Below are 24745 nucleotides of genomic sequence, written 5' to 3'. Positions count from 1 at the left end.
ATTGAGTGTCATGACCACCAAAATTTCAAACTAAAAAAATTGAAATAATCATTTATATCTCACTCTTTTACTAACAATACATATATATTTTAAATTTGTGTATAAGATTCATTATATGAAATGACAAATACACTTCCATAATAATTTAAAATTATATAAAACTTAAGGACATTATGTTACTTTAGGCGGGGCGGGGACTCCACGGGGCGGGGGTTATTTACGCCACCCCCGTCCCCGAAGTGCCTTCGGGGAGACTTTGTTCCCCATCCCCATCCCCGCGAGGAAAAAAATCCCCGTCTTTGGGGCCCCAAATGGGGAATCCCCACGGGGATCCCTGCTAGTGGAGGCAAGTTGACATCCCTAGCACTCACCTCAAGTGGAAAATAAATCCACAAAGCTTCACCTCGTTTTCAACTTAGAAACCTAGAAAAATCTTGTTCTATCAGCTTCAGATAATGAGAACCAAACACTAGAGTGAGAAAATTTCAGAACCTTGAAAAAACTTTGAGAGACAAGAGTTGTTCAGGTCTGAGTTTTTGTGTATTTTTGAAGAGAGTGAGAGAATGGGCGTGGTGCCCTTTGATTCTGAATGAGAATGAGCTTAAATAGCTAGGGTTTTGGGATGGTTCAAAAGCTAACCGTGGCTGAGTTGAGAATGAGCAAAAAAGTTGAAGAGATTTTTTCTGCGTTTTATGTTCTTAAAGATGTATTATTGCTGCGTTTTTTAGGACACAAGTAAAGAATGAGGGGAATATTACATGCTGAGCTGGCCAATTATACTTCTTTCACAAGTTTGCCGAGCAATTCTTGCATGGACACGAACCTAAATCCATATATTTAGGCACAACCAATAAGAAGAGAGAGAATTTAAATTTATTTAAATTTTAATTTCGTTTTTAATTGCCAACATGGAGGGTGGTTGTGATAATAGAGGAGAGAGATAATTTTAGTTTTATTATTTAATTAATAAAAAGATATGATTGGTTGTGTGTAAATCCAGGTGTTATAGCTGTGTCCATCTAAGTATTTTCCAAGTTTACCAAAACTTTCCTTTTTAATGCAACCTTGTTCTATGAGCATGCATGTCACGTGCTTTGGCTTGACTTGTTTTGGTAAAGGAAAGAAAAGGTGGTACGTGTATTTGCATTTAGCTGCAAGCAAGAACATAAATACTTTGTGCAGACAAAGAAATTTGAAATGCCAAAAAAAAAAACAAAACAGAAACTTGTATTCTTCCCATCACTATATCTCTTAAATCATGGATCCTCTTGAAAAACTTTGTGAGGCAAACATTTAGAGAAAAATTTTCTATTGAACTTTCATGTTGATGATATTCTCAGATAATGCTTATTTTCAGTAGATAAAGGCCCTCGAAAATGGATGCAAGGGCTGATTTGAGAAATTTTTAAATCAATCCTTTTAACAACTTCAACTTGCCATCTTTGAATGATCACCACTTGTTCCATGATTCTTCAACTGATTCAATTTTTGTGTCATTGGAAAGAGGAAGGATTATAGAACAATTTCCTTTTTGGAAAAAACCGGAAATGAATCCTCTAAAGTAACTTAAAATGCTTGCCAAGTCACATGATTAAAGCTGATTTCAAACTTCAAAAAAATTCTAAGTGTTAGAACTTTCCAAAAATAGTAAGTCTTCATAAAAACCTAAATTTTCCAATTTGGCAACTTTGGTCAATTCTTAATTTTTGATAATTCTCCTAAACTTTCTTTGACAAATCTCAAACTGACCATGTTTGACTTGTATGTCACAATTTTGACAATAAAAATTCATGAGTTGACTTTTTAACTTCATAGTTGACTTTTATTCAGTGCATTCAATTCTCACTTCATCTGAACAATTGAGCTTCTTCTGAGTAAATGAATGGTCAATCTTCCCCATATAGACACTTTTGATGTTCAATCTTCAAAAACCTATTTTCTTAGAGCAAATTGGAGGATTTCTTGAACAAGGATTGTTTATACGACGATATGAGGATTATGCTTCAAAATTTGGTCCAAGAACAACTCACATACTCAAGTAAGCTTAAAAATCCACAAAAGAACCAAAAGATAGGAGGAGTATATTCTCCATAATCTTTAGTCAATCTTCAACCATCTGATGAAGTAAATGGCATATTGAGATACCGAGGGCACAAGAAACCTTCATAGCCTGAAAGATCACAAGATAAAGTTCATGAAACCATTGCAACAGTTGTCTACACAACCAACCTTCTATGTCTTAAGGAAGTCAATGAATACCAAATATACCTTGCCTTGATCCCATCTTATGTTATGAATGCATATGATAATAAAACACAAGTCAATTATGATTGAGATGAAGAGGGTAAATTTTGGGGTGCAACACTTATTTATAGGGGTTGAATATCCCCTACTTCAAAATTTTTAAGGTTTTTAAAAAGAGTTTAAACTTTGGTTAGCGGAAGTGTCACGTTTATATCGAAATTTGTCTAAACTAAAAAAGTTATTGGAACTCGGATATGCACGATCGTAGATGGTATGACCATGAGACAATCAAAGCTATTAATCTAATTCTTAAATTAACTGTTCAAGTATTCACAAGCTAATCAATTTCTTCATCTTGTCAACTTCCAACCACCCATTTAATCCTTCATTACTCCATTTTCATTCACAACTAATCCTCCATTTTCTAAAAAACCCATTTTCCCCAAACCTCTCAAAACCTTTCAATTCTTCTAACTTCCACTCCTCCACTCCTATTTAAACACATCCTTACCATTCCCATTTCCACCATATTCAATCTACTCAAATACCTCTTCCACACCATCTTGTTCTAATTTCTTCTATAATTTCAACAATGGCTCCATGGAAGAGAACTTGATTTTAATGTAGTAATCTTTCGGGAAGGCAGAGCTGAATGGAGGCAAAGGGAGAAATATGAAGCTCTGCAGAGCTGAGTGGAGGCAAATGAATTAAGGCAAATGAACGTAGGCAAACTTAAGTTATAAGGAGGCAGAGCTGAACATAGGCAAATTTAAGTTGTAAAATAAACGTAACCACCCAACTGCGCTAAAGAAATCCTTCCGAATGAGATTTTGGCTATAAAATGTTATAACAAGCAAGAACAAAGTTGTTGTCGTACTAAGAAGATATATTCCATGGCTACTTAGAAACTCCTTCGAGAACAAACCAAAATTTTCCTTATCATCTTTCTCAAGCTAAATTTTATTCTCAACCTGTAAAACCTTAGAAATATCTGATGTTGCTTGTGTCATGTTCTTAGCAACTAAATCAGTGAAATAGGCAAGTTCTGGTATCTTCATCCACCAATAGTAAGTTAGTGCAGCCGGGGGTGCTCCGCATACCACCGGTCAAAATTCTAAGTCCTTGCATGGAAAATAACACAGCAATGAAAGCATCATTGCTTTTTTTATTTAAATACTTCGACAATATGGTAGCAATAAGCAGGGAGTCTCCAACAATGGATAACACATTCCAGAAGCGGAAAAGGAAAAGACTTGCCATGACTTATTCTATTTCCAAATAAAAGGACAGAACAAAATGAAGAGATTACCATAATCTAGAGTGTCTTATTATAAAATTTTTGGGAAAGTTATGGTGAAATGGGAAGGTTATGGCATTTTCATCCGCCAATAGTAAGTCAGTGCAGTCGGGAGTGCTACCACCAACAAGATTAAGCTCTAAATGTAGACTTCTTGAGGAACTGTTGAACCAAGTGGATCCACTGCGTATGACGGAAAATCATATTTGGCCTTGAATATAGATGTAACTCTGATTGCAAATATATCACCAGCCAAAATTCTAAGTCCTTACATGGAAAATAATGCAGCAATGAAAGCACTGTTGGAATTAAAGTTGTTTTTGTGTGTAGGATAAGTGTTTAGAAATATTGGAGGCTTGAATATAAACTTGATAGGTAGGAGAATTCTTTATGGAAGAGAAGACTTTGTATTTTGCTTGATACAAATGTGTGAGATTACATCTCTATTTATAGTACTCTAAGGAGAACTCTAGATTCACTAATTCTAGAGAGTTCTCAACTCTAGATATCTAAAGAGTATTCTAGAGAATATTACAACCATAAGAAATATTTAGACACTCCAAACACTACAAGAATTCTCTAGAAACACTACCCAAAATCATCTAAGCCCAAAATAACTAAGCCCAAGAATACCACTAATAATTAGGCCCAAATCAAGTTTATATTTCAACATCCCCCCTTAAACTTGATTTGTGACTCCAAGCATACTCCTTATCTTCACGAAAGTTTCAAACTTGAGTGGCTTGGTGAAAATGTCGGCAGCTTGATCTTCAGACATCACATACTTCAACTTCACCTCCTTTCTCTCAATGCATTCTCTTATGAAGTGGTAACGTGTGTTGATATGCTTACTTCTTTCATGAAAGACGGGATTCTTTGCTAAAGCAAGTGCAGATTTATTGTCAACACATATTTCCATAAGATCCTTTTGTGGCATCTTTAACTCTTTCAACAAGTTCCTTAGCCAAACTGCATGACAAACACATGATGTGGCAGCGACATACTCGGCTTCACAAGTTGATAGTGTGACTATAGGTTGCTTCTTTGACATCCAAGTGAAAGCAGTATCTCCCATAAAGAACACAAAACCAGTAGTGCTCTTTCTATCATCCAAGTCTCCAGTCCAATCGCTATCACTATAACCAACAATGTCATAATTGTTAGAAGAGTAATAGTGCAAGCCAAAGTTTGTTGTACCTTTGATGTATCGAAGAATTCTCTTTGCCGCCTTGAAGTGAGTTGTTGTTGGAGCTTCCATGTAGCGACTTACGACTCCTACGACATAGAGAATATACGGCCTTGTACATGTCAAGTAACGTAAACTTCCAACCAAACTTTTGTAGAGAGTTGGATCCACGATGTCTCCATTTTCATGCTTGCTCAGCTTGCTTCCACATTCCATCGGGGTGCCAACTGGATTGGCGTCATCCATCTTGAATTTCTTAAGTACTTCTTTGGCATAACCTTCTTGGGTGATGAAAATTCCTTTGTCTCCTTGCTTTACTTCGATGCCAAGATAATATGCCATGAGCCCCAAATCTGTCATCTCAAATTCATTTGCCATGTCTTTCTTGAACTCTTCAAACATGCTCGGATTGTTCCCGTGAAAATCAAGTCATCTACATACAAGCACACAATCAAAATATCTCCACTTTGCGCTTTGATATAAAGTGCATGCTCATATGGACACTTGATGAAGTTCTTGTCTTGAAAGTACTTGTCGATTCGAACATTCCAAGCTCTTGGTGCTTGCTTGAGACCGTACAATGCCTTCTTCAACTTCAAGACTTTTTCTTCTTGCCCTTTTACTTCATAACCCAATGGTTGCTCGATATAAACTTCTTCTTTGAGGAAACCATTCAAGAAGTCCGACTTCACATCCATTTGATAGATCTTCCATTTATTTTGGGCTGCCAAAGAAATGAGCAGTCTAATAGTTTCAAGACGAGCAACGGGAGCAAATACCTCATCATAGTCAATTCCTTGTCTTTGACTATATCCTTTCGCCACCAATCTTGCTTTATATCTCTCCACGTCTCCTTTTGCATTCTTCTTCGCCTTGTACACCCATCTTACTCCAATTGCTTTGTGTCCTCTTGGAAGTGTAGTAAGTTCCCACGTATCATTCTTCGTGATTGACTTGATTTCTTCGTCCATGGCATCTCTCCACTTTATGTTTTCCGCCGCTTCTTGATAGCTTAAAGGCTCACAATCACCAAAAAGACAAAAGAGGTTAATGTCGTTTAGGTTTTCGGTTACCTCATAAAGCTCTTCAATGCTACTTAGTCGCGGTGTCCTCTCACTTGAGCTTGTTTCTTCCAACCTTGGTGTCGGTGAGGTCGGTGGTGTAAGATGTTCCTCTATCATTGGTTGTTCAATTTCTTCTTCTTCTTCTTCTTCAAAGTAAGGAAGAAAATCATACCTTTCTTCTTGAACACTCCAATCCCAACAATCTTCGTCATCGAACTCCACGTCGCGGCTTATGACGATCTTTCCACTATTTGGATTGTAAAGCTTGTAACCTTTGGAACTTGAGTCGTAACCTACAAACACGTATTTCTCACTTTTATCATCGAGCTTTGTTCTTCTTTCGTCTGGAACATGGGTGTAAGCAATACTTCCAAACACTTTAAGGTGAGAGATCTCAGGCTTCCTTCCACTCCATGCTTCTTGTGGTGTCTTCTCGTGTACACTTCTTGTTGGAGAGCGATTTGTCAAGTAAATCGCACATGCCACAGCTTCGGCCCAAAACTCCTTCGACATCTTCTTGCTTTTGAGCATGCTTCGCACCATGTTAAGTATGGTTCGATTCTTTCTTTATGCTACTCCATTTTGTTGTGGCGATCTTGGCACAGTCAATGGACGGCGGATTCCATGTTCTTCACGATATTTGTTGAACTTATTTGAAGTGAACTCTCCTCCTCGATCAGATCTCATGGCCTTAATGGAAAGACCACTTTCTTTCTCCACAAGGGCTTTGAACTTCTTAAAGTTTTCAAACACTTCTGACTTCTCCTTTAAGAAGTAAACCCATGTTTTTCTGCAATAATCACCAATAAAGAGGAGAAAGTACTTACTCTTACCAAAAGAGTTGGGTTTGATTGGTCCACAAACATCGGTGTGTATGAGCTCTAGCGGCTTTATGGCTCTTGATGTTGATTCCTTTGGAAAGATTTTTCGGAATTGCTTCCTAATTAGACATCCTTCGCATAGTTGGTCTGGGTGGTTGATGCTAGGCAAGCCTCTCACCATCTCCTTCTTTGCCAAACGTTCTAAACCATCGAAGTTGAGATGCCCAAATCGTAAATGCCATAGCCATGAAGAGTCGGTATAGCACGCCTTGAGACACTTTGCCACATCATTTTGAATGTTCAAAAGGAACATTCTATTCTTTGACATAGGCACCTTCGCAATCAAGTTATGTCTACAATCTCTTAAGAAAAGACTATGTTCTTTCAAGTGGATGTCATAGCCTTTCTCTAATAATTGTCCCAAGCTCAAAATATTATTCTTCATGTTAGGGACATAGTAGACATTGGATATGAACTGATGACTACCATTCTTCAAGCGTATGAGAATTTTACCTTTTCCTTTGACCGGTATCTTGGAGTTATCTCCAAATGAGACATCGCCAGTTGCCGCTTCATTGATCTCTACAAACATGCTTCGATCGCCGCACATGTGATTGCTTGCACCAGTGTCGAGGTACCACTTGTTTCTTTTCTCTTCAACTTGGTTTTGACATGCGAGTAACAAAGTTTCTTCTTCTCCACCTTTTTCTTCTACGAAGTTAGCTTTCTCTTCAACCTTCTTCGAGAATTTACACTCGGATGCATAATGACCAATCTTGTTGCAGTTGAAGCACTTGATTTGTGATTTTTCGTACCTCGACCATGAATTTCCTCTTCCACGACCTCTTGTCGCTTGTGGATTCCAACTTCTTTCTCCATTGTTGAAGTTGTTAGAGTAGTTTTTGTAACCTCCTCTTCCTTCTCCTCCACGTCCGCGTCCACGTCCACGATCTTGGCCACGTCCTCGTCCTCTTTGGCTCTTGTAGTTTACATAGTTTGCTTCCTTTATGTTGAGTTGTAGTAGTTGCTCTATAGCCTCCTTTTGTTTAGTTTTTCTCTTTTGTTTTTCTTCATATGCTTGTAAGGAACCCATGAGTTGCTAAATGGTCATGGTCTTTAAATCCTTATTTTCTTCAATGTTGGTAATAATGAAGTCAAAACTTGGATTTAAAGTGCGAAGTATTTTCTCCATGACTTTCACATCATCAACATCTTCACCATTTCTTTTAAGTTGATTGACTACGGCCAATACTCGAGAAAAATAATCAGAAATTGACTCGGACTCCTCCATAAACAAACGTTCAAAATCACCTCTAAGAGTTTGAAGAAGAATCTTTTTTACCTCCTCAACTCCTTTGTTGCAAGTTTGAAGCTTGTCCCATGCTTCTTTGGCCGTCGTTGCGTTGGATATCTTCTCAAAAGTATCTTCATCCACCGACTGATAAATGAGAAAGAGAGCTTTCTTGTCTCTCTTTCTTGACTCCTTCAATGTATCTTTCGCACTTTGGCTTAACGAGGCTTCCCACACACACATCTTGAGATCCCACACATCCCACACATCTTGAGACCCTAGTAACGCCTTCATCTTGATACTCCAATTATCATAGTTGTTCTTTGTGAGCATCGGCATTTGAAAAGGGAAACCTCCATTCGCCATCTTTTGAGGACCTTGAAGCTCTGATACCACTTTGTAGGAGAATTCTTTATGGAAGAGAAGACTTTGTATTTTGCTTGATACAAATGTGTGAGATTACATCTCTATTTATAGTACTCTAAGGAGAACTCTAGATTCACTAATTCTAGAGAATTCTCAACTCTAGATATCTAAAGAGTATTCTAGAGAATATTACAACCATAAGAAATATCTAGACACTCCAAACACTACAAGAATTCTCTAGAAACACTACCCAAAATCATCTAAGCCCAAAATAACTAAGCCCAAGAATACCACTAATAATTAGGCCCAAATCAAGTTTATATTTCAACAAGCACCGTCACTTTTTTTAATTTATATACTTTGACAATATGGTAGCAGTAAGCAGGGAGTCTCGACTAATGGAGAACACAAGCCATAAGCGGAAAAGGAAAAGACTTGCCATGACTTCTAGAGTGTTTCCAAATAAAAGTACAGAACTATTACCATAATTTAGAGTGACCACAGATATGCAAAAAAAAATTTAATCAGTGAATACACTCATACTAATAGCTTACAATGATTATAGTGAACTAATGCCATTATGGGTTTGAACTTGTGCTTATAAAATTTGAAACTTTTAAAATTTAGTTTATAGAATTACATTTAAAGCATATTATAGTGAGAATTTATATTAAATTTATAATGATGCCAAAAAATTGATACACATGCGCGCATAGTTTTAGTTTATATTTTGTTGAGTTTTAATTATTTTTCGAACATTTTAATAATCTGAGAAGTGAAGATGAATTTTGGAGTGTGCCACATAAAATATGACTGATGGATAAAATAACTTAAGTGTTGGTGAGATGATGTGCGATGCTGATTTATTATATTTTTAAATTAGCAAAGATTTATATTTCATTTAAGTTCGTATCTTTTTGATACTTGTATTCATTTTAGATATTTAGTTTTAAGTTTGAAAATACATGCTACTACTACTAGCATGATGCAATTAATTTATAAAATGTTTGAAGTAAAATTTTAAATTTTATTTCATAGAATTATATTTAAAAAATATTATAGTGAAAATTAATATGAAAACTTTAATGATACAAAAATAATTGAAATTCGTGCTTGTATGCAAATTTGTTTGAATTTTGCGTGGTGAGTTTTAATGATTTTATGAAATTTTTAATAATATGAAAATAAGCTAAACACAATATGATCTATAGCTAAATTTTTTTCATTTCATTTTTATTTTTTATAACTGTCTCAATTTTAGATATTTAAATTTAAATGGTATAATACAAGTAACCACCCAACTCTACTAAAGATAGCTTATTGATTAAATTTTGGCTATAAAATGTTATATCAAGCAAGAACCAAGTGGTTGTTGTACCAAGAAGATGTATTCCATGGTGATTTATAAAATTCTTGAAGAACAAGCCAAAATTTTCCTAATCATTTTTCTCTGGCAACTAAATCCTTGAAATGGGCAGTTTTTGGCATCTTCACCCGCCAATAGTAAGTCAGTGCAGTCGGGAGTGATCCCGCCATCCAGATTATCTTTCAAATACAGACTGATTGAGGAATGGTTGAACTAGGTGGATCCACCGCGTTTGCTTATTACTGAGAATCATACTTGGTCTTGAATATAAATGTAACTATGATTGCGAATATACCACCTGCCAAAATTGTAAGTCCTTGAATGGAAGATACCGCAGCAATGAAAGCATCATTGCTTTTTTTATTTATATACTTAGACTGTATGGTAGCATTAAGCATGGAGTCTCCACCAATAGAGAACCCAAGCCTGAAGCGGGAAAAACAAAAACTTGCCATGATTTGTTCTGGAGTGTTTCCAACTAAAAGGCGAAAACAAAATGAGCATATTATCATAACCCAGAGTGTCATGCTATAAGCTTTTTTTTCTTTTCCAACGTATCAGTATGTCATCCAAAGAAAAGCCTCCCTAACAAAGAACAACAGAAAACAACTTCAAATACCACAACTAATACATTAGGAGGCCACGTTCTCGGCTTCGCAACACCATTAACATAGTAATATATACAACCAAGCAACTTTGTGACGTGCGATATGCAGAACATATGGTACGCGAATTAGTGAAGACGCCTTTACCAATTATAATTATTGTTTTGAATTTTGTACCATTATGGCATTGCCACTATGCCTATGAATTTAAAAGTATGTAATTCATTATAATGCATATTTAAAGTTGAAATGTTTAAAGTAGATTTTAAAATTTATTTCATAGAATTACATTTAAAAATTATTATAGTGAAAATTCATATGTCATTTTTAACGATGCGGAAGTAATTGAAACTCGTGCACGCATGCAAATTTATTTGAATTTATTTTTTGTTGAGTTTTAATTATTTTATGAAATTTTTAATAATATGAAAATAATTGAAACACAATATGATCTATAGTTAATATTTTTCATTTTATTTATATCTTTTTATACTTATAAATTTAGATATTTAAATTTACATAATAAAATACACATAACCATCCAACTGCACTAAAGATATCCTTCTGGATTAGATTTTGGCTATAAAATATTATATCAAGCAAGAACCAAGTGGTTGTTATACTAAGAAGATGTATTCATGGCAACTTAGAAACTCCTTCGAGAACAAGCCAAAATTTTCCTTATCAACTTTCTCATGTTAAACTTTATTCTCAACATGTAGAACCATAGAAATATCTTATGTTGCTAGTGTCATGTTCTAAGCAACTAAATCGGTGAAATGGACAGGTCCTGGCATCTTCATCCGTCAATAGTAAGTCAGTGCAGCTGGGAGTGCTCCCGCCATCAAGATTATCCTAAAAAATGAAGATTGCTTGAGGAACAGTGAAACAAGGTGAATCCACTGCATATGAAAAAGAATCATATTTTGCCTTGAATATAGATGTAATCGTGATTTCAAATATACCACCTGTCAAAATTTTAAGTCCTTGGATGTAAAATACCGCAACAATGAAAGCATGGTTGCTTCTTTTTTTTATTTATATACTTTGACATTATGGTAGCAGTAAGCAGGGAGTCTCCACCAATCGAGAACCCAAGTCAGAAGCGGAAAAGGCAAAGACTTGCCATGACTTTTTCTATTTCCAAAAGAAGCAACCATGACTTTTGAACATTTTAGTAAATTGAGAAGAGAAGATGAATTTTGGAGTACTGTGCCACATAAAATATGAGTGATGTGCGATGGGTAAAATAACTTAAGTGTTGGTGAAATGATGTGCTATTCTTATTTATTCTATTTTGTAAATTATCAATGATTTATATTTCATTTAAATTCATATCTTGTATCCATTTTAGATATTTAATTTTATATTGTAAATTACATGTTACTAGCCGGATGCAAAATATTTTTATATTTTATTGGTTAAGTTTTGAAATGTTTAAAGTAAAATTTTAAATTTAATTTCATAGAATTAAATTTAAAAATTATTATAGTGAGAATTTATATGAAACTTTTAATGATACAAAAATAATTGAAACTCGTGCGCGCATGCAAATATGTTTTATTTTATTTTTTTTTGAGTTTTAATTATTTTATAAAATTTTTAGTAATATGAAAATAAGTGAAACACAATATGATCTATAGTTAATTTTATTTTATTTTATTTATATTTTTTTATACTTGTATCAAATTTAGATATTTAAATTTAAGTTGTAAAATAGTAAAATACACGAAACTACCCAACTGAATTAAAGATATCCTTTCGAATTAGATTTTGGCTATAAAATGTTATATCAAGCAAGAATGTGGTTGGTATACTAAGAAGAGGTATTTCATGGCCACTTAAAAACTTCCTCAAGAAGAAGCCTAATTTTTTCTGGTTAAACTTTATTTTCAACCTGTAGAACCTTAGAAATATTTGATGTTGCTTGTGTCATGTTCTTAGCAACTAAATCACTGAAATGGGTAGGTTCTATCATCTTCATCCGCCAATAGTAAGTCAGTATGATGGAAAATCATATTTGGCGGCCTTGAATATAGATGTAACCGTGATTGCAAATATATCACCAGCCAAAATTCTAAGTCCTTACATGGAAAATAATGCAGCAAAGAAAGCACCTTTGCTTTTTTTAATTTATATACTTTGATAATATGGTAACAGTAAGGAGAGAGTCTCGACTATTGGAGAACACAAGCCATAAGCGGAAAAGGCACAGACTTGCCATGACTTGTTCTAGAGTGTTTCCAAATAAAAGGACAAAACAAAATGAAGAGATTACCCTAATTTAGAGTGACCCCAGATATGCATAAAAAATTGTAATCAGTGAATACACTCATACGAGCTTATAATGATTATTGTGAACTAATGCTATTATGGGTTTGAAATTGTGCTTATAAAATTTGAAACTTTTAAAATTTATTTTATAGAATTACATTTAAAGCATATTATAGTGAGAATTTATATGAAATTTATAATAATGATTGGGAATCTATATTCAGAATCTGGTTTTGATGATAACAAGCATATATTTTATGGGTAACAATTTTATTACTAATGACTTCATTGAAATGTGCAGATATTATGTTGAAAGTCGTATACAACATTCAAAATAACAGTATCAGAAAATAATACATGAGTGTTCGGCAGAAGATCATCAGAAGTTCTAAAGGTGCACGCAGAAGACAGATAAAAGCAACAAACAACAAAGTCACTTGAGAACCTTGAAAGAAGATACAACTTCATTCTACAAACGAATAAAAGACAACTGCATTTAGAATCAACGGAAAAAGCCATTAAAAACATAATCATTAGTCATACACCTACAACACTTCAATGGAACAACTCCCGATGTTGATTGAAGAAAGCAACCCACATGCAGCTCGTTGGAGAAAACAAAAGTAAGAAAGCAACACGCAATCATTTAATGTGCTCTCAAAAGATTAAGATGTCTCTTACTATAAAACTTATTTATTGATTTTAAATTTTCTTTATTCATAAGTTTGAAATTTGATTTCAATATCATACATAAATATCTTTTCACGTCAAAATAAAATAAAATAAACCAATAATAAATGTAAACACTTTAAAAATATTTGTAATTTTAAATATGATAATTCTGAGATATGTTTTTTCTCCCAATTCAAAATAATTTATATAAAATTATGAGATTTAAATATTCTTAATTGCATCTCAATTATATATATATATATATATATATATATATATATATATATATATATATATATATATATATATATATATTACATTGAACTCTAAATTAAGGAATGAATTGACATCATACGGTTATATTTGGATATTCAAATTTTTTTTTTTTAATTTCAGTATTTATTTTTTATTTTTCAATTTAATATTTATAATATTATTAATAATGTTGATCAGCTATATAAAATAAATTTTGGCCAAATGACGCATTTTTCATTTTTTATAACACAAAATTAAAAACAATTATTTTTATTCACATTTTCCTATAAATGATTCAATATAAATATTTTCTATTTTAAACTTAATTTAAAAATTCAATGTTTGGAAAAGAAAAATTCTCATAAAATTAATTAAATATAATAAATATAATAAAGAGGAATGAGTTCTTTGGCAAGTTTTACACATGTAAAATTCCTATACCTATTACTACTTTTAAGTAACACAAATAATATATTAAATCTTTAAGTAATACAAATATATCAATTAATATCTATTAACAATAAATACTTTATTATTTAAAGAATTTTTTTATGTCTACTACTAATAACAAAGATATATTATAATACTTTATTATTTAAAGAATTCTTTTATTTATAAATTATAAGTAGTTCTAAATTTTTTTTGTTACTTAAATAAATTTTAACCCGTGTCTCGCACGGGTATACATTTAAGTTACTATTTCCCGTGCCTCTAAAATATTATTGATTTTGTTTGTAAAATATTATTTTGAATTGTTTTATTTAAGTTATTATTATATATGATTTATAACAAAATATTTGAAAATATGTTAAATTTTAGAAGTAATAAATTTTAGAAGAAATGATAGAAAATAAAGATTCGTTTTAATTGAATGGAATTTTTTCAATTGATTTCGTTTGAAAAATTGAGGATATGTTGAATATTTAATTTAATAAGACGAATCAAAATAATTGTTACTGATATATCAATTATATTAAGTTTAAAAAAAAATTAGTTCTATATATTAAAATTTTAATGAATAAGTAAGATTTATGAAATTGATTTATAATTAATGTGTAAATCTTTTTCATTTAAAAGAATAATTTGTTGGCGATGTAAACTATTTTTTCATCAGTAGCTTAAATCTAAAAATAACTTATATATCATTTGACATATTTTTATTGAGTTAGAATTTTCATTGATGATAATTCTTGACAATAAATAAAAAAATATATTATAAGTTTTTTAATATGATACCGAAGATAAAAATAAGAATTTGAATTGTAAATAATACTGGACAATAAATAGGAAAAAAATTGTTTTCATTTATTCTTTTTAGGATGTAAAATATTTTATTTACTTAAATTATTTGTAAATTTGTAATTATAACTTTATTTGTAAATTATAATTAGTTCTAAAATATTTTATTTATTTAAATAAATTTTAATTCGTGGTCGCACTTTTGTATTTATTATTTTTATCTAAATTTATTTTAAACAGTTGAATAATATTATAAAAGATCAAAATAATTAACTTATGTTTTAAATTACAAATACAACTTATATCAAAATTATTTATACCAATATATTTTTAATTATTTTTTTAAAATTATAATATGATTTACCTTGGGCAATTTTTATATGATTAAATTATTAATAAATTAAATGATTTTATATATTTTTGTGGTATTTTTTATTTAACGAGTTTTTTTTTTAAAACTTACACAAATTATCAATAAATTAGAAATGTCCAAATTATTTTATAATTTACAAAAAAAAAATAGTTAAATTAACTTTTTTATATATACTATTAATAACAATGACATTTTATCCATACAATAGTGATCTTACTATAAGTAAAATATCTTAATTATTATAAGTGTTTTTTAAAAAAATAATTACTTAAAAAATATTTAACCCGTGTCTCGCACGTGTCTAAGTACTAGTATACACTATTACTTAGACCAGTGCGAGGCACGGGTTAAATATTTTTTAAGTAAAAACAATATTTTAAAAACACTTATGATTTACAAATTTTACTTATAGTAAGATTATTATATAAAATAACTTGTTATTGTTATTAATAGTATACATAAAAAAATTTATTTAACTATATTTTTTGTCAGTTATAAAATAATTTGGACATTTCTAATTTATTAATCAAAAGATTAAAAGGGAAAGGAGAGTACTCACGGTTCTAAAAAATTTGATTATTATTTTATTATTATTATTTTAAAAAGGAAAACAAAAGACTAAATCCAAAACTATCATGTTTATTTACTAATCAATAATTAAAATTTATTAACAAAATTAAATTAAATGAATAACAAATAAATAAAATAAAATAGAAACTATCCTACAAAAGGGGGAAGAAGCGCCTCATTCCTTCAAATATTTTTTAAAATTTTTTTATCTAATTTTTTTTAATAAAAACAACAAATAATTTAAAAAAGACTTAATTTTTATTTTATTTCAAAATAATAAAAATTAAACTTAACCAAAAAAAAGAACAAACAACCATCCATGGTAAAAAGAATTATTTTAACTGATTATTATTTAATTAATGAATATCCACAACTAAATAAAAATCAAATTAAAATAAAACCAAAAAACAGAACAAAAATTAAATCTACAAAAAAAAAATTAAAAGAGTGCTACATGACTTGAATTTTTAATTAAAATCTTGTTTAATTATCTTTAAAAACAAAGACCAAATCAAAAATCACATTTGTTATTTTATTAAATTCTAACCATTTCTTATTTTTATTTTAGTTTTTATTTTTTTGGTCCCCCTATTTTAGTGTTTTCACGATTTTAGTCCCGCTGTTTTGTTTTTAAACACTTTTGGTCCCCATCCTCACTTTGACTACCAAAAACGCCTATGTGGTACTTTTTAAATCACGTGGCATTATTATTTCGTTATTGTCAAAGGCCAGGTCATTTATCAGCAAATAATAAAAAGTAAGTAATTTATGTTAATTTATTTTATTGTTTTAGTTAAAAACAAAACACACATGTCTGAACCATGTGCCAAACGAAGAAGGGAGAGAATGAAGGAGGTTTCAGGGAAGAAGCATGACGAAAGGGAAAGCAACACTTGAGGTCTGAATCCTTTCCAAATCGCGTCCAAATCGCATCCAACAAAAAAGCATCCTTTCTAGGTAATTTCGAGTTTGTATTATTTAAAAATAAAATTAATCTAATACAAAGTAACAAATAGATATTTAAGGATAAAAATTTGTTCTGTTTTTCATAATTAAATATCTAAATAGTCATTCAATAATTATGAATTGCTTATATTAACATATTCTTTAAATGTCATTTAATTCATTTATTAATTATGTTTTTTAGTATTATTTTACTTACAAATATTTGTCTTATTTATTTCTTTATTAGTAACATAAACAATAAAAATAACATATTTTTTCCTGTGTTATATATAAGTATATTTATTTTTAAAATCCAAAATAAGACGTAAGATGCAAAGTTATGTATTAATGGGAGTTTCAAAGAAAACATAAAAGTATTAAAGTTTTAATACTATTTATATCAATTTAAATACAAAATATTATTGTTACAATTTTAATTAGCAAGAAAATATATAAATTTATAGTAAAATAATATGGAAGTATATTTAATTTAAATTAAATGGTATAAAAACATGTATTTAATTTGTAATAATATTGCATTTAATATGATTTTAAAATAAAATGAAAATAAAAAATTTATATGTGAAAGATTATATATTCAATAATGACAAAAAGAAATATATGTTTTAACAAATAATTTAAGTAATTCTTAATGAGTATATTTTATAAAAAAAATATATAATGTAATAGTTTGAATTAAATAAAAATCAATAAAATGAGAGTAACATATCATATTATAATATTGACTAATCAAAAAATTGTGGGAAGAAGTAGTGGGATGACTAAAGACATTGCACTGGGATAGATTTATAGTTGATGATTCTTGATGGAATCTTAATGGTTGCTGCATAAATTTCATCATTTTCTCACGTTAAAAACAAAAGTGCAAAATATTCCAAAACATTTACTTTATAACAATGGGCTCATATTAGAAAAAGAATTGACAAATTAACAATCGCAAAAGTTAAAACATTAGAAGTAAAACAAAATATTTTGTTCCGATTTACATTAGCAATCGCAAAAGTCATTTAATTTCCCAATTCCACTACCAGTTTACATTTTTGTCAAAAAGGAATAAACCAGCAAAACTACTCTTTCAGAAACTGACAGATTTGGATAGCCACTACAATGCAAAAGACACGACAAATTTGAATTGCCACTGGAATACAATAGCAAAATTAAAGAGCAGTTTAATAATATCCTGCATAACAATTACAGTTAACAAAATTCATCCTTCAATAGAAAATAATATAATAGTATTGAGACCTTCATGCACTGTTTCTGTTCCAAAAAATAAAAGTTGCATATATTTTTCACAAGGATCTTCCAAAGTTCCTTGTATTCGCAGATGTCTTTGACACTCTCAAATGGCCGGGTCATTGCAATATGGAAGAAACCTAAAAATATTGAAAATCAATGACAAAAAAAATATCAGTATGCGTAAGAATAAATTTGCAGAACATAGGTAATGTTAAACAAATAACAATTGGAAAGAATAGGATAAGGATTAAGGCAATATGAAATATTGAAATGATACCTATTAGAGGCATCCTTATTTATACCATGGAAGAAGAAATAATTACCGAGCATCGGTAATCACAGAAGATTAACATTCAAAGCATGTGGAAAGTAATTGAACAACCATTGACATAGATTGATGCAAAAAGTTTATCGATGCAGTGAATATTTTCACTTTGGGCGCAGCAAAGCATTGAGTAGGGCAGCCAAAATTGATTATATTTTGGAAAGAAGAAATACAAACGTGCTATTCCAAGAAGTATGCTGATAGATAATGATATTTTAATGGGTATAATAGAAAAATGAAAGATTGTTTTGTTTTGCGTATGAAGAGGGAAAAGAGATGTTTCAGATTCTCAATAATGAATGATGATAATGATAATAAAATAAAAAAATAAAATGTGAAAATATAAAAAGTAATATAAGTTACTATAAATAGAATGGGTAGAATTTGTGAGAATGCATAAGGAGCTGACACTTGGCAAACTTGCCAAATTACTCCTTTTGCTTTATTATATTTTATATATATATATATATATATATATATATATATATATATATATATATATATATATATATATATATATTCTTGAAAATTGTGACGAAGTTCAAATTTCTATCATGGATTTAATTATCAAAAAACTTGATTAATTTTACTTTTTTATAAAAAACATATTTTTAAAATATTTGATCTACAATTATCATTTTATTTTCTCTCCATCATAATAAATGACTTAATTTTTTTCTCCACGATAAAGAACAAGTAAAACTATGACATATCAACTGTTTACTTAAGAAAGTTGAATGTATATTAACTCCTTAAATTACTCTTTTATTCTAAAAAAATTGCATAAAAATTACACTTACAAGTTACAAAGACCTTAATTAACAAATCTTTACAAATTGTGTCAATATTAATTAGAGATATGATATGTGAACATAAAAAAATAAAAAATAAAAATCTAACAACTTATCGACACTGTATTTGTCTCTCTTTAACTTTTAGCTATTTTTTAATTATACATAATTTTATTAATTCCAAAAGTATACACTTACACTAATTGGTGGGAGTACAAATATCAATTCTGTATCAATTGCCATTTCATCAATTTTGTCTTCAAATTTTTTTTTCTCTTTTCATTAATTTCAAATTTGACTGTATTATAACAGTTACAATCTCAAAATTTCAATCATTTCTTGTCTTTCATTCTCTCATTTTTTTCTCTTCTATATCTTTCACATTCTGAGAAGAAAATGCAAAAAAAAAAAAAAAAAAGAAGATTTTCTTCAAGAGGGTTGAGAGCTCTTCAAATCTATCCAAATTATAAGAAGAAAATATAGAAAATTACATAAACACGGATTATTAAATGGGAAACAAATTTTATTTATAATTAAAGCGATATACATAAATAATATTAAAAATTTCTCTCTTTATTTTTTATGAAACTTCATTTGTAGGGGTGGGAATAGGCCAGGCCGGCCTACAGGGGCCTATAGCCTAGCCTACTTAAGGCCAGGCCAGGCCAGATCTATTTGATAAAAAGGCCAGGCTTAGGCTTTTTTAAAAGCCTATTTAATAAAATAGGTCAGGCCTAGGCTATTAAAAAAGCCTATAAAGCCTTGTAGGCCGGCCTATATTTTCATATATATATATATATATATATATATATATATATATATATATATATATATATATATATATATATATATATATTAAAATTAGTCTAAATAGGTTGACCTATATATGCATATATATTAGAAAAAGTGTTAAATAGATTGGTCTATATATGCATATGTAATAGGAAAAAAAATGCTAAATAGGTCGATCTAAATGTTCATATATATGCGACCTATAAGGAATAAATCTATTAAGTAATATGAATTAATTGAAAACATTAATAAGAAATAGGCTTTTAAATAGGCTTTCAGGCCAGGCCAGGCTTTTAAAAAGGCCAGGCCAGGCTGAAAAAACGAGCCTATAGTAGGCCATAGGCCAGGCTCAGGCCTTGTAAGTTTATCGTAGGCCAGGCCCAGGCCTTATAAAGCCTAGCCTAGCCTAGCCTATTCCCACCCCTATTCATTTGTCATAAATAAAATAAATTTAAAAAAAATTAGTAGTAGTTACTAGTTATTTATACACATGCTAGATGCACCCGACCAACAACAGCAAGGACAAGTTCTAACCCGAGTCAGCACATAAACATTACATGTGATGTGATATGGCCACCACTGTATTTGGGAAACTGCATATTTTTTGCATTATTGTACCTCTCCAATAGAACTACAAGTGGTCACTGTAAGTAAATAATGAGGGGGAGATAGAGAAGATCTAGGGATGCAGGGTTATACATTTACTCAAATGCATAGAGATGGTATAAGTAGCTTGATTGGCTACTACCTGCTAGTACTTTTGTAGCTTCCTCCTTAATGATATAGGAAGAGTACATATCTGCATTATAACAGAAATAATGCACCTGTTATTGGCCTGTGGTACCAAATGTTGACAAATGCTGTTATAAAACAATGTTCACAAAATCGGGTGACGTCATAATTTTAAGATACGAGTTCTTAGGTTCGTCTTTGAGGGCGTATAAAGAGGGTTACAATATATGGTCCAAAACTTCACACGATTAAACCATGACTAGAAAGAGCTTCATGAAAAATTGGTTTCGGTCCAAACATGACAAAATAGAACTCCTATTTGATTTATTACATTTAAATTGTGGTTAACCTACGCAGAGTTCTCAAAACTTAAAACGATTACATGAGTAGTACTTTACAATATATTGCATAAAATTTGATCAAAAAATATGATATAAATGCTAAGTTATCATTCTTATAAATCGATTTTGTAAGGGCAGGTTTAGGTATTCAATCTAAATTTTAACATTATATTGAAGTTTATTTAAAATTTATGGGTTAAATATACAACACCCCTATAATATTAGGGGTATTCGGTTTTAGTCCCTAGTAAAGTTTTTTTTTTAATCTCTCTCTCAAAATATTCATATTCCCTCAAATATCCCCCTTCTGCCACATTGCAGGCTGCACAGTTAGATTTTTATTTTTATTTTTATATAATTTTTAAAATTCACATGATATTTTTTAGTTTTTATTTAATTTATATATTATATTATATTTTTTATATGGTTTAAGTATTTTTTTTTACATTTTCTTAAACTATTTTTGTTTATATCTATTTATAAATTAAACATTAAAATATTATGTTGGGCTTAAAGGACATAATATTTTCAACCCAATTACACTTGGAAGGCTGCACAATACTTAATGTTTTGAAGATAATGTATCAATGAGAATTGTCACTCAATCAATTTGAAACTGAAAGCAGACAATGCTTACTTTATATTGGTTAACTTAACACATCTGCCCATTTAATTATCACATCATATAAGCTACCAAGTGTTGACTACTTTAGAGGAAATAGTTTCATTAGCAAGTAGGAATCAACTTGAGGTTCCAAGCTAACTTCTGATAAGAACATCTGCAGGTTTTATTTTTGAAATGTTCTCATAATTTACGTTGCTTTGGTTCGATGATGGAAGTTCTGTTTTGGTTGAGTTTGATGATGGAACTTTGATCATGAATGATGAAAAACATGGTTGATGAAAAACATTAATAAGTCCCACATCGTTTTTTAAACAAAAAACTTTAGTGTATATAAAGCAAAAACACATGTTGATTATTGAATTGAAAAGAGGTTGAGACTAATAGGCCTAATTATTATTTTAATTATTAATTTGTAAATAGAATTTCATAAAAAAATATGAATAAAAATAGTTTAAGAAAATATAAAAAAAATTAATATAGACGTAAAAAAAATAAAAGATAAAAAAAAAGAAAGTAAAAAACCTAAAACCTAAAGAAGGGAGACGTCTCGCATCTCCACCAAAACTAAAGGCAACACATATCTTACCGAACTATGACTCTAATACCCGCGTTGGGGATTTAAGAGGCGGTTTCAAAAATGTTAATCCTTCTTAGTGGAATAATCCTAATAATAGATATTGATTAAACCATTAATTACAAATCAAACACACAAATAAGAATTTTAGAAATACCTCTTGAAACATGTTTTAACTTTGATCACAAACTAGAAATTACTAGTGTCTCTACGAACTCCATGCGAGCACGAAGAAATATGTTTTAACTTTGATCACAAACTAGAAATTACTAGTGTCTCTACGAACTCCATGCGAGCACGAAGTGGAATGCAATGCTAGTCATTTTCTAAGAAGATGATAATGAAGAGTTATAAGAAAAAGAGAAATTTTAATTCTCTTATTTTGAATTTTTTCAAAATAAGTTCAATATTATATTAAATTAAAATCTTTAAATAAAATAAAATAAAATAATTTATTAAATTAAATCAAAATTAATTAAATTAATTGTTAATTCTAATTTATATAATTAATCTATTATTTAATCAAATAAATTATATATATGTTAAAGTATACCGGCCTCCCTTGGCAAAATGATGAGCTTCTAGTTCATGGTCTCATTAGTAATATTTTTTTAACTTCAGCCAATATGATGCACAGTTAATAACAAAAACTATGTTTAACTAATAAAGGAATCTAGATAAATTGACAATTGTTACATGTGGACTCCACACTAAAAGAATCAAACTCAGTTGTGTATGATATACTAGACCGGTGAAAATGAATTGTGGCATAGAAAACATGGTCACATAAATCTTAGAAGTATGAGGAAGATTGTCTCTAAAAAGGACATTATAGGTCTTCTTGGTCTCAAGATTTAAGAAGATAAAATTTATGGTGATTGTCAGATAGGAAAGCAAACCAAGATGTCATACAATTAGGTCCAATATATTACGACTACTCGTGTGATTGAATTGCTTCATATGGATCTCATGGGACTCATGCAAGTTTAAAGCCTATGATATAAGAAGTACGTGTTTGTATGCATTGATGATTACTCAAGGTACACCTGGATCGAGTTCATTCGTGAAAAGTCGCATACCTTCACTATATTTGAAGGTCTATGATAGCATTTAGGTTATGAAAAAGGACAAGGTATTGGTAAGATTATTCATATTCCTACTGATCATGGAAAACAATTTGAGAACTCAAACTCCTCTAACTGTTGTACCTCTAAAGGAAAGACTCATGATTTTTTAGATCTAATCAAGCCTTAACAAAATGGTATTATTGAGCGAAATAATCGTACTTTGCAAAGAATAGCTAGAGTTATGATTCATGGCAAAAATCGTTCATGCCTCTTTGGGGGCTAAGGAAAAGATATGGCTTGTCATATTCACAAATGAGTAACCATTCCATCAGGTACCAAGTTCTCTCATTATGAGCTATGGATAAGAAGGAAACTACATGTTAAATATTTTCATGTGTTTGACAACACTTGATATATCCTTGGAGATAGAGAGCAAAGGCGAAAACTAGATCGTAATAGTAATGAAGGCATCTTCTAGGGATATTCGACAAATAGCATAACTTACCTTATGTTTAATAATCGAATAAAATCCATGACGGAATCCATAATTGTCATTTTTAATGATATCCAATTTGATGTGATCACTCACAAAGATGAAGATTATGATATTCCATAGCAACATGTTATGCCAAATATTCTAGACAATGATACTAACATCCTTCTACCAGTAGTAGATAATAACTCGGAAAATGATGAAAGTAGTGTTCCAGAAAATAGAGGACCGTCCTTAAGGATACAAAATATTCATCCCATTGAAAACATGATTGGAGATCTAAATGAAGGATTCACAACTCGATCAAAAGAACCTTAAATTATAGAGAAATGATAGCTAATATGTGTTTTATCTCCAAAAATGTGTCCATAAATGTGAAAGAAGCACTCAATGATGAATATTGGATCAATACTATGCAAAAAGATCTTGTTTAATATGAAAGGAATGAGGTATATGAATTGGTTCCAAGAACCAACTCTGCCAACATCATTGCTACTAAGTGGATTTACAAGAACAAGTCTAATGAGAATGAGAATGTTACAAGAAACAAAGCATTCCTTGTGACTCAAGGTTATGCGCAAATCGAAGGAGTTGACTTTGATGAAATCTTCGCTCAAATTTCCTTCTAGAAGCCATGAGATTATTACTCGGAGTACATTGTCTTCTAAAATGTAAGCTTTACCAAATGGATGTGAAAAGTGCAGTCCTCTACGGGTACCTGAATGAGGAAGTTTTAGTTGAACAACCAAAAAGGTTAATTGACTCATGCCTTCTAAATCATGTGTACAAACTTAAGAAAGCTCTATATGGATTGTAACAAGCTCCCAAGGCTTCATACAAGAGACACACTGAACTCCTCACTAGGCATGGATATGTTCATGGGGGAATTGAAAAAAATCTATTTGTGAAGAAAGATGGAGAAAAGCTCATGATATCTCAGATTTACGTTGATGACATTATGTTTGATGGAATGTTAAGAAATATAGTAACACATTATGTTTAACAAATGCAATCTAAATTCGAGATGAGCTTGGCTGGTGAGTTCACCTACTTTCTTGCTTTTCACGTGAGGCAATTGAAGGATGGTGTCATTGTATCCTAGAGAAAGTATGCTAGAAATATAGTGAAGAAATTTGGATCGGAGAACACAAAGCATAAACGTACCATTGTTGTCACT

The 24745-nt window shown here is 30.5% G+C and overlaps 1 pseudogene; it reads right to left on the bottom strand.

The window, feature by feature from the left end:
- Positions 1–1054: 1054 nt before the first annotated feature.
- On the bottom strand, positions 1055–10413 carry LOC131621001 (inorganic phosphate transporter 1-4-like; annotated as a pseudogene).
- Positions 10414–24745: the final 14332 nt, after the last annotated feature.

Source organism: Vicia villosa, linkage group LG1 (genome assembly GCF_029867415.1).
Source record: "Vicia villosa cultivar HV-30 ecotype Madison, WI linkage group LG1, Vvil1.0, whole genome shotgun sequence".
NCBI classification, from domain to species: domain Eukaryota; kingdom Viridiplantae; phylum Streptophyta; class Magnoliopsida; order Fabales; family Fabaceae; genus Vicia; species Vicia villosa.
The sequence above is the reverse complement of the archived record's forward strand: the minus strand, read 5'-3'. Positions and strand labels throughout refer to the sequence as shown.